General features: G+C 34.0%; 1 protein-coding gene across 1 annotated transcript in view; it reads right to left on the bottom strand.

Moving 5' to 3' along the window:
* The window catches only part of KCND2 (potassium voltage-gated channel subfamily D member 2), a gene marked incomplete at both ends in the record, with an annotated part of 265,966 nt that overhangs the window by 243,230 nt on the left and 6,679 nt on the right, over nucleotides 1–16,057 (bottom strand). The window lies entirely within an intron of this gene.

The raw sequence follows: 16,057 nt of genomic DNA, 5'->3' as shown, positions 1-16,057 counted from the left end.
CATGAATTTTGATTTTGCATAGAATGCCATAGATGCAATAATCTGGATACAAAAGGAGGAAGATGTACCACCCTTGAAAAAAGCATTTCTGGAAATTTGTATTTTAGAATGTAATATTGACAAGGAAAAGACTATTTTAAAAGGAAATGTGAAAGAATAAACCCTCCTTTATCAAGCATTTTCTCTATTTTTTCTACATCTTTTGCCCATATCTGATCATTACTGTGGCTGAAGACTGAACTATGCTACAACTTATACTTCTAAAGCTACGTCATTTTTCCTCTCTTCTGAGGGCTTTTTCTAGTAAGGATTCTTTACTGAGACCTAATCTATAACTCTCTGAAGTCAACAAAATACTTAATGAGCTTTCAATAAGCTACTAATTTAGTCACCACTTGCCCACAGGACACAACTTTAACTGTAATTATTTTTCTGTCATTAATAGTCAATTTATATTCAATATGGTCTAAAATATTTCTTTCATGTTATCTTTAGTTTTAAACAATAGGAAAGATTTTGATTAATTCTGTGATTACAAGATCAAATTAGCATGAAAGTAGGCTAAAAATTGTGAATATGCCTTCGATGAAGAAAACTCCTGGGCTCCCTGCCAATTCAAAAGAAAAGAGAGAGATCCAAGGTAGAGATGTTACTATTTAGTTAATGTCTGAGTCAGAATCTAGAAACAGCAATCCTTACATTTTGAGTACTTACATATGCAAGAAATCTTATTGAAATTAAGTGAGGCAAAAATAAAATACTCAGAAAAAGGAGACATTTCTGTAGGAGACAAATATAGCATGCAGTTAGAAAAAGAATAAGCTGTAGCTCATTTTAAAATCTGAATGCTTTTGAATATAGTGAATCTTATGTATGCTGTGCTGCTACAATATATAGTGTAATTGCGTTAATATATATCATACATCATATATATAATACAAATATTTATATAATAATATAAATGATAATATATTTATACCATTTGAGTGTACACATATAAACAAACATATTTGTTATAAATGAAATTTATACAGAGTACATTTTTATAGGCCCTACAAAGTGTGTAAGAAAGAAAAATTCAAACAGACTCTAAATTAGCTTTCAGATATCTCATACCTTATTTCTGAAAGAGATATGTAACAGTGTTGTCTTCTGAAGACGGATGCCTAGGGAACTACAAGCTTCTCAAGTAAAAGTTAGCAAAGGTCTCAGCTACTTTGCAAAGTATAAACATCTTTGCAAAGATATGACACAATATGGGAAAATGAATTGGATATAAAAGAACAAACACATAGTATGCAGACCATCTTTGAAAAAAAGCTTACTTGAAATTCATATTCTAAAAAGGTAACATTCACAAGAAGATGGTATAAGAATATCCTTTAGGTTTAGATTATGTGAAATGTTGAGGCTGTGTCCTCTGCCTGTCAGAGTACAGGGCGACAGGCTCTTCTAATGGAACAGTTCTGTCCTGTAAACACTTGCTTATTGTAATACAAATGCAAAGAGTAAGAAGCCTTCATAATTACAGCCCTTTTCCAATAAGTACTTATATATTTTAAAAAAGCTGAAATAGGAAAAAAAGAGGAATTCACAGACACATTGCCTGAAAATCAGATGTTTTCTTAGGGATGGAAACAGAATGGTCTCGCTAGTCAGCTGGAAAGTCTAATTACAATGTTCAACTCTTTTTGCTCAAGTTGTGTTCTATAAAAAAAAAACAAAACCCGACCAAACAAACAAACAAAAAAAAACCTGAGAAAATGGTAGAGTAACATTTATTTTTATTGACTTTTAAATCAACCCTTATAATTTTACAGTTTTCCTGATACAGTGGTTCACAGTTGAAAAGTGTTTATTGTACTTTAGTACAACGTATACCAGAAAAAGTTCAGCACTGGCTTTGAAGAAGCAAATACTTGAGAGAGATGCTTTGACTTCATGCCTTTTTTAGCCACAGAAAAACTTTAAATGTATATTACATTTGTGTTTGTCTTGTATGTTACATTCTTCTTTTTTTCAGTCAATTTATACAAGACCTGTGGCTGCATCAAAGAGATGAGGTTAAACTACACAGCAATGTGAATATTTGGTATCTGGGTCTGTAACTGCTATTTCAAAAGAAAGAGGTAACATAATAAAAATACATCTAATACTTAATAGGATTAATGTACATCTACTGCTTTTGATAATTAAAATTTCAATCTGGTATTTTAATGTATATTCTTTATTATTTTCAAGAAAAAATGTCCCAGCATTTACCAAAGCACGTTAGGCTCATTCATCTTGAAATATGGTATTTGGAAACACTAGTGAAACAGCTTTCAAAAACATTAAAGGAGAAAGTAATGAACACAGAATTATTCTACCACAAACCATTTCAGACAAAATAAGACAGTGATCCTTCTATTACCTCCTTTACTTGCAACTCCAGCAAAGATCTTCATTTATTATACTCTATTATTCTTATGTGGCTGGTTAATTGAACAAGTTACTAACAGAAATAATCCATTAAAAACTCCGTGTCTCATCTACCTTTCAGTGAGTTCAAAAAAAAAAAAAAAAAAAAAAAAGGTACATTGACATATATGCATATACGTAGTATCAAAATTAGGCTCCCAGGTTATATCCTGTATCTTTTAATTTATTACAAAAAATAGTAGCTTCCAGAAATAACTTCTTGGTAACTCCTCAAATAGTAAACATTTCTTGTGAGAAGTCCACAGCTTCTTCACATTGGAGAACTGATATTTAAACAGAAGCACTCTGTTTGGTTTTGAGGTTTGTTTTGTTTGTTTGACTTTTTTCTTCCTGAAAGATGATCCGAAATGTAAATCCTTAGTCATTCTATGCTTGATGAGAGACACCAAGTACCTTTGGGAATACAGCTGCAAGCTGTATATGCCAGCTATTTTACCTCTCTCCTTTCTAGGTGCCCACAGAGGGAAGGAGAAAAAGCACAGCTATTGTAACAGTAGGAAAGCTGACTCAGTGCAAAAAATTTAGCAATAATAGTTCCCATGAAACAGTTAGCAGAAATTGACAAGTAATTCAGGAACAATAAAGTGATCTCATTTTTGCTATAAATGATCACAAAATGTGCATCTCATCTGCTGCACTTCCATATCAAGAATTCTGTAGTATTCTAAAATTTATGAGAATAAGTGTCCATAGTACTTTTTTTTCAAGAACTATATGACATTTTATCCAGTAACTTTTTAATTATTTGAAAAATCGGGGATGAAACTCTGCATTTCACAAATGTAGTACAGACATAATGTGCTCTAAGTGGCCTTGCTTGAACAGGGAGTTGGACCAGATGATCTTCAGAGGCCCCTTTCAACCTCAGACATTCAATGATTCTGTTTTTTTCTGTGTCAACAATTTATCTATATTTTTTTGTTGTACTTTAGAAAGTGCAACTGAAAAGTCTTTTGAATATCCTGGGAACTCCAAGTCAACACTCTCTTGCATAGTAAAAAACTCACAGTGCCCTTTCCATTATGACACTGGTGGTCCTGAAGAGAAATTTAAAGTGTCAATAAAAGCATCATATAATAGTTGGAATGGTTGATTGTAAATTGTTCCTTCCCTTAGATGTGATTATATATATACATGTTTATATATATATATATATGAATTGCTTCAACTGCTTCCTGCATCTCATTACTTCAAAAACGAAACAAAACAAAACACTTAAATTAAAAATGTACTCTGTTGGGACAGCTAAGCACAACAGATCAGGCATCATTCTGTTTACACATTACTGTAAAGTGCTCCTGAAACAATTCATTTATGCTGCTGTAGAATTAATGCACATAAGATAAGCAATCAGCAATGTTTGGCAGCCCAAATAAGGATGCTTGCATCTCCTCCAATGAAAAAATTATTTTTCAGAAGATGAGCTTAGTCTTTAGATGCTGTGGTAATGGATTCTATAGAAATATGTAATAGTTTGCATAGACAAAATTCACACTGGGATAATGTCATAGGTTCACACATTGGTGGCCTCAACACTTGCCTACTATAACAATACTTAAAATACCAAATCTGGAGGAATTCCTACTTCTGAAGGAAAAATACTTTGTTCAGTTTGTAGAAGGATGTTTAGAAGACAGTTGCTTGAGTGACATGAAGTTAGACAGTATATACAGACCTAAGCAGAACTGGTTGTATTACTATGGAGCTCTGTCTTCAATGCCAGCTTCATGACAAAATCTGAATCAAACCCAGGCTAAAGAATCATGGGGTCATGATGTTCAGAAACACTCTTGAGACTAACCCATGTATCCAAGGAGATTGCTTCTTTTCAGTCATCAGGGTACCTGAGGAAATTCAGAGTGTACTGCACAATCATGCTGATTGAAAAGAACAGGAATGAAGATAAGAAGGGACACTGCTTCCTTAATGTGGAATGAAACTCTATTTTTGTTTTTCTCTTCAGTTCAGCCACACACCTGTGTGCCAGCACACACAAAGGAAAAAAAGACTGGACTTAGTCTTATTCAAGTGTGCAAAGTACTGAGAAGGCAGTGTGAATGATATATGAAAATTTGTGAGTAGTTTGAAGTCAGAAGTCCCACTCAGAATAAAAAATGCACAGAATGATTGTCAGAAATATTCATATATTTTCTAAACAGTACTTCATATCAAGAAAATGGAGAAAGACTGTCGCTACATAAGCAAAAAAAAAGGACAAAGACCTAAAGGAGCAAAAGAAGACTTATACTTTAGTAGCTCATGAGTGTTATTGCAAAACAGAAAAACTGAGATACTGTTTATCATTTAAGATGCCTACATTTCAGTAGCTAGCTTATTAAATTGATAATTGTTCACAAAAAGAGCTAAAACATATCTGTTGGTTTTACATGTACTGATAAAAGAGAACTGGTACCATAAAATACTAAACTCCACAAGATTTTAGCTTTCTGTCACATTTCAGTGCACTTAATATCCTTCTGTCATATTATTTATGGCTTCACAAAGAAACCAGTTATTTCCCATTATCTTTTCAATAAATAAGTAAAGCAGAGCATGCTGCAGTGCTACAATCTGTTAATGAGATGCCACAGTGCCTAGTCTCAGAAGTTTGCACGGCATCAAACTATCAGAGTTTGCCTCAGCCCTGAAGAGAAATTGCATTTTTTACACATTTATATGTCCTAAACTGACATCTGAGACATGCGTTTTAAAGTGGATTACATAATGTAAGTAAATCTTTCCATGAAACATTTAACATTTAATATATTAAAAAAAAAAAAAAAAAAAAAAAAAAAAGTTTTCAGCTCTTTCATTAACATTTCTACCAGTCAATCAAAAAAGATTTGCCTACCTTTCTGACAAGGAAAGCAGATCAAAATTTTCACTTCAGATTTGATGTGTTAAAAAATCAACAGTGCAGTACTCACTGGAATGAGTTATTTTAAAGTGATGAACTAATGACATAGAAATGGTAGATTATATACTGTAAGACATAACTAGAAATCTGATCCAAAGCTCCTTGAAGAAAATGAAAACCTTTCCATTGCCTCTGGTGGGCTTTTCCTCCAAACCCAAACAGGTGCAGAAATTATGAACTTATCCATAATTTTATCTACAGTGCTGCTTAAGAAAAGTGTTCCAATGGAAAATATTTATCTTTGTTTTACTTTTTTTTTCTTTATGTGTGATACCAATAAGTACAGTCTGTAGTCTCTAGTGACCTTTTTGTCATGATACAGTGTTCACTACATATGTTTTTAGTTTTGTTTGCCATAAATTCTCTCACTTCATTTCACTACTTTGAAGTACAAGTCCATAATATTCCTCTATTTTATTTCCTAGCAGTATTTAATGATAAACGCACTAACAAGGACAGAGAATTTAAATGCTCTGAAGTTTGTATGGTTTCCCTCTTTCTATTCAATTAGCATAGAAGTGTTCATCCAGGTTCTTGCAGATGTTATACCTTAAAGAGTATAAAATCTTTAAAGATATGTACAGAAGTGACTGTAATATAACCATAATGAGAATATGGGTACATAAATTTGAGTTCTAAGGTGACCTGTTCAATGCATTCTGTGTACTTTCTCCTGAGAAAGATACTGTCACTATTTCTGAGTGGACACTTTTAGGAAGAAGTACTTTGGGGAAAGAAGCTTGAAAATTGAATAAGGAGCAGTTAAATGCATAAACCACTACAAAGGACAATACTCCAAATATGAAGAAGAAACCAAACTACATATGTCTGATACAATGGTCAGTCCATTTTGTTGTCCTGGAATGGGATTGAAGTCTAAAATGAGAACATTTTTCATGCGTACATGGAGATTTTTTGCATTTGAGATGGTGTTGAAGAAGTGAAAAAGCCCTGAAAGTGATTTAACCCACCAGAAAGTGGACGTATGTATTTGATCATCTTACATAGGGTCATACCTAGACATCTCTTAATTGTGCCCCTTTTTTCTTCAAGTGTGTGATTCAAGAGAAACATAAGCAAAAAAGCAGAAAAAATATGAATGAAATAAGGAAAAATAAGTCTCTCAGAGAGAAAAGACATCAGACATAAAATGTCTAGCAAGTTCCTGTAAGAGTAAATGCCAACAGAATTATTATTATTATTATTGTTATTATTATTATTATTATTGATATTATTATTATTATTAAATCAACATCCTATCTAAGGCAATGTGGATTTGTTTATCCACAAAACTACTTTATGCATGTTACACAATTACCATTTTCCAAGCTATTTCCTTACAAGAAACATTTGTGAATATGCATGAAGTCACTCACGCAGTACATCCGTGTCAACAAAGCTGTAACATGCTGTGAAAAGGATTAAAACCTGAGAATAAAATCCAATATCTCTCAGTCCTTCTTCCAGGATTTCCAGAATACGGTCATTCCTGAGAAGAAATTTACATTTCTTTGTTTTTCAATAAAAATATAATTAAGCTAATGGTCATCAGTATGGAAGGAGCCTAATGAGGTATGGACCTTCTCACTGGGAGTGGTTGGATTTTAATGTGGAAAAGCAAGCAAGCTGAGGAGTGCATAGGACAACCATTGTGTCCTTGCTATATATGGGTCTTAGTTATTCATTTTGTCAGATTGTTTGATAGATTATTGTTAGAGAACTGTATATTTCTTCTTTATATCCATTTATAACACAGATGACCTTATCCTAACATAGTTAAGTAAGACAATCCCAAACTATAGGTAGAATTATCAGTTTAAAAGTCTTTTTAGCAGGATAATGAGGAGATATAATATATGGCACATTTTTCACCGACTGTTTTAGTAAACAGATCAACCAGCAGACAAATAATTATTGCTCTAAATAGCACTGTTATACCAGCCCAAAATTAGTTACATCAGGTCTGGCTGTCATCTTCTCTGATGTGTGACATCCTTTCAAGGTTGCCTGAAAGTTTCTCTGAGTTAAGACTTTTATACTAAGGAAAAAAGTAAGACAACTTTTCTGCTTTTTAGCCATAAAAAAATTCTAAGCACATTCTCTAACTCAGTGTTGATTATGATCTTTTTTTTTTTTTTTTTCTGAATAATTTGGAAAAGATCTCACATGTAACTCAATCTCTGTACAAGAGGAAGTGCTATATTATTTGTTTTCCATACAGAGTTTTCTCTTGATAATCCGTAAACAGGATAAACCAGTTACATTACAACCTGGAGTCGCATATCTTACTATTTCACTGATGAAACTGTGTTTCAATAAATAAAACTTTTTTTTTTTTTTTTTTTTTTTAGCTTTTTCCACCATATCTCAACATATCAGTAGCTGTTGCTTACAGCAATATGGATATTGCAGCAGTCTCTGCTAAGTTTGTTTCAAACCCTACTGCCCTGGTTAATATATTGCTAGAGATGTTCATACACAAGATTGATGAAAAGTTCTCTCATGTCAAACCCCAGTCTCTGATTAACACTGGCTTTGGACCAAGTAAATAGCACTAAATCCTATGGGGTATTCAGCATTCAAAGGTGCTGTAGCATTTATGCACCTTCCACTGAAATGCTTTTTAAGTGTTTTGAAGCTGACAAGTTCTTAGCACCTTGTAGATTATGATGCTTGATAATATAAATAGATAAATAAAACAACAACATAAGAAATAACTGAGTTTAAAGCAGCTGTTTTCTTGTTTGTAGTTTTCAAGCTCTGTTATATTCTTTGACACTCTGACCCTTGTTACTGTAAGAAAACCTTTTATCCAATGCCCATGGTGCTGTAAAAAGAATTTGGGAAGAAAAAGTATAAAACAGTTTAATTCTTCAATCTAAGACTGAACGAAGCCACAGCTATGTCATTTCCATTAACTCAGAACATGAGTGCTCATTCAAGGTCAGCTGAAGGATCCATTTTAGTTCAATGCCCTCTCTCTGTCAGTGGCCAGAAGCAAACGGCAAGGGTGAAACACAAAAAAAAGACAAGAATATGGTGATATACCACCTATTAGACCTCCTCAGCTTTCAACACTCTATAGCTTAAGGACTTCTCAAGGCAGATGTTTTATCTTTTGTGCTTGGTACACATTAATGGTTATTTTGCCATTAATTTTTCTAATTGTTTTTCTCAATCAAAAAAGAACAAAACAGCTATGTCTGGAAAGAGGTCTTTCATCACGAGATGAAATGGTTCCCTCACAACATTGTTTTTTAACTATATCCTCCACTACACATAAGGATGAAAAGTCAAAAAAGCTTTGAAATGAAATCTCAAAAACAATTCAGATCAAGCAATCAAGATGTTTCACTTCATTTCAAATGTTTGAACTGCATGTTTTAACAAAAAAAAATAAATAAATAAAGAGTAAGTGGTTTTCATTCATAGACTTTAGAAACAGAAATTCATAGAAACAGGAAATTAATAGACTAGGAAGTTATCAAATTTTTACATTACAGAAAAGAAAGCTTGATAGCAGTTACACTGTCCTTCTTTCTGGCACTACAGCCCTGCTGTAGTGAACGTGCCTGGGGAAACACTATACAGAGAGGAGCTAGTGTCCACCTACCAGTGGCCCTCAGGACAGCCCTGCTGTCCAGCTCTGCTTCAGGGTGTGCTGTGCTGCACAAATCCCTCTTCTGCGGATGAACCTGAGCAACTCTTTGTGTCGGAGGAGCCTGCCTGCAGCTCCCACTCAGTAGCAGTGATTATATCACCTGCGTGGTTTTGTCTAGAAGCACAGAAATATGATGAGAGAATCCTTAATGAGTAAGGTTGGTTTCTTGTAAAACAAACAAACAAAAAAAAGTGCAGTAGCTCAAAGAACCAAAAAGGACAATCTTCTCTTACGGACACTCTGTGCAGTGTGTCATGGGAAAATCCATTTAGGGTCCATCTAGTATTGCAGTACCCAACATCTGAAGGGATGTAAGGTTTCAGAGCTATTCTACCTTATTAAAAATGCAATTTCATTATGCCATTTGTCATTGCCCTTTCTCTTCAAGAGCCAGAAAGAAGCCTGCACTATCACTCTCACCTCACACCACACCACAGAGCAGAACAACAGTCATTACTAGGCTCCTCCTGTGAAGAACAAGTAGTTCACATTTCAATTTCTTCTATTTGATTATTAAAATGGAAGATTTCTATTTCTTAATTTCCAACAAGCTAGTTAGCTAATTAATTTCTCTGCAGACATGTTCCATGAGTCCATGTTCTGAGTTTGTTTCTTAAGACAAATGGAAAAATGGTTGGCAGATTAAAAATATCATTTTTAGTCTCAGAAGACTGTATGTAAATAAACATATCTTCATAGAAGGACTTATTCAAATGACAGCTTAGAGTAGGGCAAGAAGATTAAAAAAGCCTGCATTCTCTCCTATCAACATTATCAGCCTTCAAACTTATAAAAAGCATTTACTGGAACAGCAAATGGGAGGAGTGACATACATCTGTATACACATATTTATATATAGTTAAATCAAAATTATTATCCCCAAACCAAGAAATAACCAGTTTTACCTCAAAGGAGAAGCAAACTTTCTGTAGAGGAGCAAGATAGCACTCTTTCTTTAGAACTTGTTTGGAAGTTTATGATAAAGCTGCTCAGTTGAGGGGGAAATGAGGGAATATTATTTACTCTCCAGTTTATTCATCTGTTTTCATTTTTAAAAAGTTTAATGTGCCACTTAATGCATAAAGCAACATAATTTCATGAAATCTTACACAAAAGGCAACTATACTGAAGGGAATGCAGTTAATTCACAGTAGTATAGAACTGTACTAGCTGGCAGATTTAAGATTTGCTGCTCTGAAAGAGCAGACCATATAGAACTAAAACGAGTTAAACCAAATCATTGTGAATAACAGTATTTCCTATTAAATTACAGAATTTTCTCACCAGAGAGATTTGTATGATTTACACAGAAAGGAACAAAGATCAGAAGGCAAATGAGAAAGATATAAATTCTGAAGAAGTCTTAACCATAATCCTCTCTCATTGCCCTCAAGCGTCTGCAGTGCTTCAATCTGGAGGCAGCTCTAAGTAAAAGAAAATTGTAACTTTTAAAATTGAATTAAATATGGAAATGAGTACTGCAATGAGAAGAGTGTCCCTGGTGAAATTTAGCTTAGTGTGTCTCTAAGATTTTTAGTCTGCTTCAGATCTCAACCTGTAGTGTTGAGATCTGACTCCTTATGGAAGACACTACAATAACGGCATGTAGGAATGCGCCTGGCAGCAACTCACTGTGAGACAAGTACTTTTGTTTGGAGTTTTGTTTTGTTTTGCTATCAGTGTTTTTCAAACACGCTCCTTTGGATCCAGTTCCATAGCTTAGGCCGATGTCCTGTCTAGATTCTTAATACCATCATCTATCCCTTTTCTCTGTATCTATTTGATTCACTTACAAAGATGTAACAAACACCACACACTAAAGCTGGTGGCTACTTAGCAAAACATAGCTCTCATACCTTCTCCCCATGGTGGATATCTTTCCTACTGCAGTCAAACCCATTGTAAATCTCCTCACTGGATTACTGACTGCCTGACAGTGTGCTCAGGCTGTGAACAGGGCTCAGAAAAGACAGCGGCTGGGAGAAGACAGACACCTCCAAAGCAATCTGTGCAGTAGATTGGCACTCTCCTTCAGTCTTTTTGAGACCTGAAACCAGTTCCTACCTTCGTCTCCCACAACAAGGTTTTCATCTTACATGTATAAGATAAGGTGTCTCCTAAAATCATTTGTTGCGTGTGTCAGACACAGCTAGCAGCATCATCTCTGATCTGCAGCTGTGCCTGTCCCCAGAGGAAACAGGATGTTGCAGCCATGCCAGTACTTCCAGAGACTGAAGCATAGTGAAGGCTCACCAGGATGACTAGCAACACTGCCTCACCCATGAATGATTTAATGTGTGACATTTTGAAAGTTTGCGCCTTCAAGGACAGAAACTGTAGGTTAAATGAATGATAACGACAATGCTCCGGGGAGCAGCCTTTCAGCAGCTACCATTTTCTCAATGATCTGACTTGTTTGGGGTGAAGATGCCTGAAGTAGCACATGGTCCACAAGTGTTTAATACATACCATAGATATTTTTATGCATATTTTTCTTCTCCAAACCTCAGCACCTTTTGACACATATTAACACCCTACAGGCTTATTAGTGCATCTACAAGCAAGTCAGATAAAAACTTTAGCTCCCCTCTCACTTGAAAAGTAAATACCAAGCTCGTCAAATCATTAAGCCAGTCTGAGGATAGATTTACTACAAATTATCTGTCTGCAGGGAAGCTTCAATTTGTACTCTGAAATTTTCTAACTGATGCAAAAAAAAAAAAAAAAAAAAAAAAAAAAAAAAGTAATACTATTAATACTAACTAAATTCTCTGCTGCTGTGTAGTATGGAAATATTCAATCTAATGTTTTAAATCAATACCTATAACAAGTACACTCAAGAAATAGTTGCACCTTTAACTTTTCTAGCTGTCAGTAAGTGTATGAGAATCTCTACACCCTCTGTCTAGTTTTGCCTGTCCGTAGTTCTCACCGTGAATTTGATCAAACTATATGAACAAGTACATCAATAACCAAAGTCAAACAAAAAAACAAAAAAGCTTCAAAAACCTAAAAGTTCTCAATTATTTAAAGCATACAAGATACCTTGGTATTTAAATTATGAAGTTCTTGTTACAGGAGTTGTTACTAAAGAAGATTTTTCAATACTACACCACTTTCAGTAGAAAAGTAACAACTCTGGACCTGCTGTTTACCAGAATTGAAGAGATTAGATAATAGAAACCAAAAATGTATATATTCTCTTCCAAGTCAGATTTGGAAAGCATCTTCAATCTTTTCATTCCTCTGAGGGAAGCAGAGGAGTTTAGGGACCTGAGAATTGCAGCTGTAATCCACCATGCCAAAGAGCATCAATTTTGTTCCTAAGCAACCCTCCACAGTGCAGTAGTCGCTGTCCATAGCTGATAAGGATGCTCAGGGAATTGTTAACTGGCTGAAAGTGGGAGAGATTAAAGTTGCAAAAACTGGAAGTAAGGCCACGGTCACAGTAACACAACTCCTTTTTGGGGTTATAAAAGGAGGAAGATCGACAAAACAACAAAGACTTAAGGATCTCACTCACACTTGTCCTCATACAGAAAACTTTTGATTCATCTGACTTAAATGAAGAGAATGAACAAGGATGCAGCAAACACTGTCAGACTGTGAGCAAGTATTAGACAAAGTTACATTATGTCCTTTACAACCTCACAGTCTGACTCTCAGCAAGAACGCCTGGATGGCCAAGCTTGTAAGTGATAATTTGAAAGACTGTTCCTTGTGTATCAGCCAAAATATTTTGACAATCTGCCAGTACAATAAAAAAGAACATACTTCTGGATACACATTTTGAAGAAAGTTGGGGTTTTGCCTCAAAATAATTTGTTTCAAGATAGTAACTACTACAAGTAATGTAATGTAATCTCATAGTATTAGATCAATACAATACAATACTTCTCTATGAAGTTTCAGAGCTTTTTTTTTTTTTTTTCCAAGGCAAATTAAAACTATAGTAGAATATACTTACTTTATTTTAATTTATCAAAGTACTCAGACTTTGTAAGTTGCTAGAAGTTTATACTTATTACAACACAGGAAGTTTTATCTGTCTAAGGAAATTGAGCAACACTCAAGCATTCAACTTTAGATACTTAGTAAAGATTTTAGGTCATTTTTAATGTTTATATTATGTTATTCTAGATTACATTTAATATATATATAGTAGTGTTCTTAGTGCTGGAAGTTCTACCTTGCATATTAATATTTGATATGAAGATTTACTGCAAAGCTGATAAAAGATGCTTAACTTAAGAAAATAACATTTTGCACAGAGAATCAGGGAAAATAAGGGAAATGTGATACAACGTTTCATTTGGAAACAGGGACTAAGGTAATAATCTACAACCACATCCTACATGCCTATAAAGCTCATATTACTCAAAAAAAAAAAAAAAAAAAAAAAAAAAGATAAAACTATGTGCATGCAAACTACTCCTCAAACCTCCCAATTATATCTAAATAATACATGCATAAAAAAATCCAAATAAAGACAAAACATTTGCCAGCACATCAGGGTTAAGGATAATTTGCAGTGGTCTAAATTGAGACTTACAATTTACTTTTTCTTACCCACATGAGAATCTTAGCATAAATGAATTATGAATGAGACCTACTGGAACCAATATGTTCTCAACTGGACGTTTTATTAAGAAAATGGACCCTCTTGCCTGACACAATTTTATAATTCTGTTCTTGATTGCTAAAAAACATGTTCATTATTTTAACAATATCTGCATGCCATAGCTCACATTTCTTACACCTCTTTTCACACTGAACTGTTGGTTTGAAAAAAGACAGAAAATAAGAATCAAAACATGCAGTACCCTCAGATACCTTATTCTTTCAGTTACATTATCTTTTTTTTTTTTTCTTGAACTACTTATTTCTCTTTCTGAAGAATGATATATACACAGCAGTCTATTTTCTTCCATAGTGCTATGTGAATATGGGACATATTGTATTTTTCACCAGACACTTGTAAGACCTATTTGATTTGATAGGGGCAAGACATTCCCAAAGTCTCTTTAAAGTACTTTTTTTTTGTATAGCAGTTATTCTTTCGTACACAGTACCATGTTTCCTAAGGCAACTATCTATGAAGTTTCCTGGTTTAGTTGTTTTCAGGTGTTCTCCCGTGTTTCTAAGCACCTAAACCTCTTCTGAAATTCAAGCTGGGTGCCAATCTGCTTCTCCAGGTACTTAAATGCCTTTAAAAATCTAAATACTTTCAACATGCTAAATTTTACTTTTTTACATTTTAATCACATCTTTGTAGGTTTTTTGGGCAACCTTCCACTTTCTATAGCAGTGCAGGATTTTGTACATTTGCAAAGTGGCTCCAAAGATGGAGACGTCCAGACAAATAGGGAACAAAATTCTGCTACAGAATGTAAGAAAGGAAACTTTTCTAAGTACGTGGGATATTGTTGCTTATATGAATAACATGAAAAAACTTTAATGTTTACACAGATAGCATTCATGAAGTTTTGTCGGCTTTTTAAATTTCAGACTTAACTGAAAACTGCATCTGAACTGACAGCAGTAGGAACTCTTGTTATGCTGGCTGAGTACGTTATGATAAGCCCTCTAATAATGTAGAAAGTTTGTTCACTCTGTTGTAAGAAAGATACAGCAAACTCATTTGAATTATAATAAAGCTGAATTGTATTGGAAGATTTTTTTTCTTGTACTGAAACGAAAATATTCTAGGATTGATGTATTGGTCACCCGACCTTCATGTGTGCTTCTGGTTTAATCTGAGCCTTCCTAAATCAAATAAGCAAATATCTCTGTCAGTCATTTTTCTACGGAATACTTACACTTGTTGCACCCCAAGTACTCTATTTTATATTTTATCACAATTCCTGTTCTTGGATATTTATGCTCTGGTAATAATGCCAATTTCTTTCTGAACTTTGAAGAAAATGACTTTTTTCATCAAAACAAAGTCTACAGTTTTTAATTAACAGAAGGATTAAAAGGTATTAACTTAAGCATGGTAAGATCAAAGTCATATGCTTTAGACACAAAAAAAAAAAACAAAACAACCCAACCGTAAGGAATAATGATAGAATTCAGGACACCAATTGTGATAAAGGTTGAAGTCCAAGCACAGTAAGCATTATTATTCCAGGAAATGCAGCATAGAGTTATCATTTCAAAGTGCCTTTTTGCAAAGTTAAAAACATTTCTTCTACTGTCTGAGAAGGGCAGAAAAAAAAGATGCATTAAAAACTATGTCTTATACATAAAAATTATGCTCAAATCTATTGCCTGATAAATGATAGGAACAGAAATATACAGATTTTTTTCTATCATTCTTTCAGCTCTATTGTCAGGCAGCTGACAAAACTTGATAAAGTTCTATCTAAACTTTATTTCTCATTTTCTTATTTACAGTCCTCTTTCGAAAAACTTATCTGATGAAATTCTACTCTCATCAGTTTACCAAGATGTAAACTATGCATAGCAACACTGCTGCTAGCGGACCATAGGGGTGTTAAATTCAGGGAATTAAAGTAATCAATTAGACTTTATTTCAAACATTTGAGAAGTTAACAATCATCATGCAGCTGCAAGATGCTGCCAACTTATTTTGGGTGATCATCTTATTTCTGCAGTATTTATAAGCTTCTGCGTTCACAAAACACAGCTTCAGCTTCCAGATTGCCATCTATCTATCTATCTATCTATCTATCTATCTATCTATCTATTTATTTACGTGCAGTAGAACTATTTGTAATACTGTATTACTACATTTATATAGCATTTATATAGCAAATATTTCTTCTTAGACAGGAACATGATTATGTGAGTCAAGTACAGATTGCCACTCTGTTTGAACTTCTTGGGTTTGATTACTTAGGGCTTTTACTAAAACTCAATATTCAATGAGGATTAGGTGAATGATACGTCATAATTAATAGGTCAGGCGCTAGTCATAATTACTCTCTGAGTCGATTTGTTCTGCTGTCCTAAATCAGTGTATTTCCTTGCTA

Source organism: Tetrao urogallus (genome assembly GCF_951394365.1).
Source record: "Tetrao urogallus genome assembly, chromosome: 1".
NCBI classification, from domain to species: domain Eukaryota; kingdom Metazoa; phylum Chordata; class Aves; order Galliformes; family Phasianidae; genus Tetrao; species Tetrao urogallus.
This window is presented reverse-complemented; position numbering and strand designations above follow the sequence as displayed.